The sequence below is a fragment of the Corylus avellana genome, chromosome 10 (genome assembly GCF_965113065.1).
Source record: "Corylus avellana chromosome 10, dhCorAvel1.hap1.2, whole genome shotgun sequence".
NCBI classification, from domain to species: domain Eukaryota; kingdom Viridiplantae; phylum Streptophyta; class Magnoliopsida; order Fagales; family Betulaceae; genus Corylus; species Corylus avellana.
Genome location: NC_142499.1, coordinates 22,008,147 through 22,011,886, shown reverse-complemented (window position 1 = coordinate 22,011,886; position 3,740 = coordinate 22,008,147). Strand labels below are relative to the sequence as shown.

Genomic DNA, 3,740 nt, shown 5'->3' with positions numbered 1-3,740 from the left:
TAGTGTTCGATTTTTTGACTACGCTTTCTCCAAACAATGCAGTGGAGCAAATAAATATATAGGGATAGACTTGAACTTGAAGAAAGGCCGCAACCATATAAATGGTCCGAATGGAACTTTAGATGAACGAAAAAAACTAACAAAATTTAAAACAAGTTATATATAAAAATAGCTTCATTTAATACAAATCTTATACTAAAAGTTGAATACAAACATATAATAGTGATCAAGGCAGGTGTGACAGCATGGGTCAACTTTGCTTCCACATCCTTGGGCTAGCTTCTTATAAAGTCACCTACAAATCTAATATCAGAAAAGTATTTCAATAATATATATATAGATTGATAATCACATACATCACTTGAAACAACATTCACATCCAACTGCATGGACAATTGTTTTTTTTTAAAATAAATAAATAAATAATAATAATAATAATGCTGAAAAAAAAGGGTCAAACCTGGCTGCATTGCTCTTCATATCAATCACTAATGCCTTCGTCCTTGATTCTTGTGTACTCACCGTCCTTGATTCTTATGTGCTCGTCTTCGGTAATTTTCTATTCTAATATAAACCTTAGGGAACATTTTGAAAAAAATGTCATCAACAAGTTTGTAATAGTATATCCTCCACCTCTTCCAAAACATAAGAGGCCCAATAACGATTCCAAAGCCAAAAACAAATCCCAATTCAGCACTTCAGAAATTCCAATCAATAGCATTCCTAGAATTCGAATGAGTTTCTTCAGAAGCTGGAGGTGATGATCCCGACTCTTCATGTGTGCATTTTTCTCTCAACGGAAGGCCACATAATCCTATGTTCCCTTCGTAGGAAGTTTCCGAAAATGTAGCAAATTGCTTAATCTGTGGAATCTGTCCTACCAATTGATTGAACGAAAGGTTGAGAACTGATAGAAAAATAAGACCATTTGCAAGTTGAACAGGGATCTCACCAATAAGGTCATTGTTTGATAAGTCTAATGACTCAAGCTGACTCAATTTGCCAAGAGATGGGGGGATTTGACCCATAAATGCATTATGCGACAAGTTGAGAATATATAGTGATTTGAGTTCTCCTATTTCTTCAGGTATAATCTCCCCAAAATTGTTGCATGAAAAGTCAAGAGAGTTGAAGATAGATAGGATCTTCACTAGCTCGACCTCTAGACCTTTGATGGTAACAGTTATCACATCTTGATAATAAATATCCAAAGACTCATCTTCAAATCGAAGGTGATTGAGCTGAGATTGGGCCTCATTTTTATCATCTGTTATGGCTTTCCAATCAGAAAAGTATTTTATTGGAAGCTTACCAGTGAGATTGTTTGCTGCGAGGTCTACAATTTGAAGCATCGGCCAAGAGGCATTATGACCCAAACAATCAATGGGCCCATAAAATTTGTTAGATCGCAGAACAAGGACGTGCAACATGGATATATTCTTCAAGTAACATGGGAAGGCATCCTCAATGTGATTGTTCCCAAGGTCTAAAACTTCTAAAGCTGTGCATTTGGCCAGAGATTTCGGTAGCTTTCCTTCTAATTGGTTTCCATTGAGATTTAAAGTTTGTAATCCACATTTTCTTGGAAACGTATTAGAAATTGCACCAGTGAAGTTGTTTCTCCTTAGATTCAGCACCCCTAAACTTCTATTCAACCCCTCTTGAGTCTCACTCAACTTAAACAAGCATTGGGGAATCGTACCACTCAAGAAATTATTAGACAAATCTAGAACACGAAGATATGTAGCATTGCATATTGATCTAGGGATGTGCCCATAAAATTTATTGCTTGAAAGAGAGAGGAGAGAAGTGAAAGAAAGAGAATTACCAATACTAGCTGGTATGACAAAGCTGAAATTATTCCTTGAGAAATCCAAGTATTTAGCATATTCTGGGAAAACTAAGGGTTGCCCTTGGAGATGGTTGGAGCGAAGGTCTAGGACACTCACAAAAGACATGTTGAGTAAAGGCAAATCTAAAGTCTCTAGATAGTTATAAGAAAGATTCAATGAGTAAAGATTAGGAAGTTGCAAGATCCAATTGGGTATCTTTCCATGAATCTGGTTATCTGAAAGGTCTAGATCTGTTAATGTGGATTGATTCATCAAGAAGTGAGGAAATGTTTTCAACTTGCTAGAAGCCAAGCTTAATGTGGTAATTTGAGGAAAGGCGGATAACGAAGAATTGGTTTCAATATATTCAATCACCAAGCTATTGTGGGAAAGATCGAGATCTGAAAGATTTCTCATAGTCATAATCACATTAAGTTGCAAGGAGCCACTAAAGTTGTTCCAAGAAAGTGAGAGTCTCTCAAGACTTTGGAGTTGAAAGATTGAAATGGGTATTGGCCCTTCCAAGTTGTTACGACCCAAATCAATGGTGTCCAATAGGTAAGAAGAAACAGTTGAAAATTCAGTGAGTTGACCAGAAAATTGGTTATTGAAAAGTTGTAATCTCCGCAATGATGGAAGGAAAAATAGAGAAATTGGAACACTCCCTTCCAGTGAATTGTAACTCAAGTCAAGAACCACCAGATTTGAAAGTTCTTCCCACCGAGTGGAAGTAATCTGACCTGTTAAAAGATTATTGGAAAGGTTTATTGTGGTCAAATTCTTGCCCATGCTGAATGATGGAATTGATCCATCGAAGTTATTGTTTGCCATGTCCAAATAAAGCAATTGTGTGAGGCTTGCCATTGACTTTGGGATTGATCCATTGAAATTGCAATCAGAAAGACCTACTTCGAACAACATTTTTAGGTTACCAATAGAATGTGGCAATGTCCCTGAAAAGTTTGTCTCTCTAAGCACCAACATTCGAAGAGATCCATTCCATGGAAATTCTGGCAATGAACCCTTAAGTAGGTCATTGCCTGATAAGTCAAGTGTTTGGAGTGTTGGAATTTGGAAGATCTTTTCTGGAAATTTTCCATTCAACCTAGAATAACTAAGATCCAAGGACATCAAATTTTTGAAATTTGCAAAAAGTTTTGGAACTGGAGCAGAGAAATTGTTATAATTCAGATGAATAATGGAGAGAGTCTGAATATTGAGTAATGAGGAATCAAGAGGCCCTGAAAGAAGACAATTTGACAAGCTCAACACTCTCAGATTTGACAATGAAGATGATAATGCTCGACACCATTCATTCTTTTTTGCTGATAACTTAACACCATCAAGATGAAGTTCTATAAGATTCGAAAGATTCTTAACGAGCATATTTAGATTTGGATTCTCAAGTTTCAGCGAAGGAATCATGTGGTTGTAACCAGTAGATAAATCAAGAGTAACCAACCTTGTCAAGTGTGAAATCGCAATTGGAATCTGCCCCTTAAAGCCAGCATTTGACAGGTTCAAATAATTCAAGTTTGTGAGCTTGTCAAATTGGGATGGAATCTGGTAGGAAATGTCGTTATAAGCCAAATTCAAGTGCCGGAGATACTGAAGACCGAAAAGGCTGCTTGAATTGTCAAATCCACGGTAGATTGATTCATTGCTTAGGTCGAGACCAATAACACGTCCTTGGCTGCAGGTTACACCTTTCCATGAACAACAATCAGCTCTTTGATTCCAATGCACCAGTTTTGTGGACAAATCCCTGTCAAATTCGAGGTTGTTCTTCAATTGGAGCAACAAGGCTTGCTGATCGCCGAGACACTGTCCCGACACCACATAGATACAGAAACTGGGAAAAAGTAGGCATAGCATCAAGAAAAGCCATGAAAAGAGTGGAATGCTCAT

At 37.1% G+C, this 3,740-nt stretch overlaps 1 pseudogene; it reads right to left on the bottom strand.

The window, feature by feature from the left end:
- Nucleotides 1-488: 488 nt before the first annotated feature.
- On the bottom strand, nucleotides 489-3,740 carry LOC132162493 (receptor-like protein 7; annotated as a pseudogene).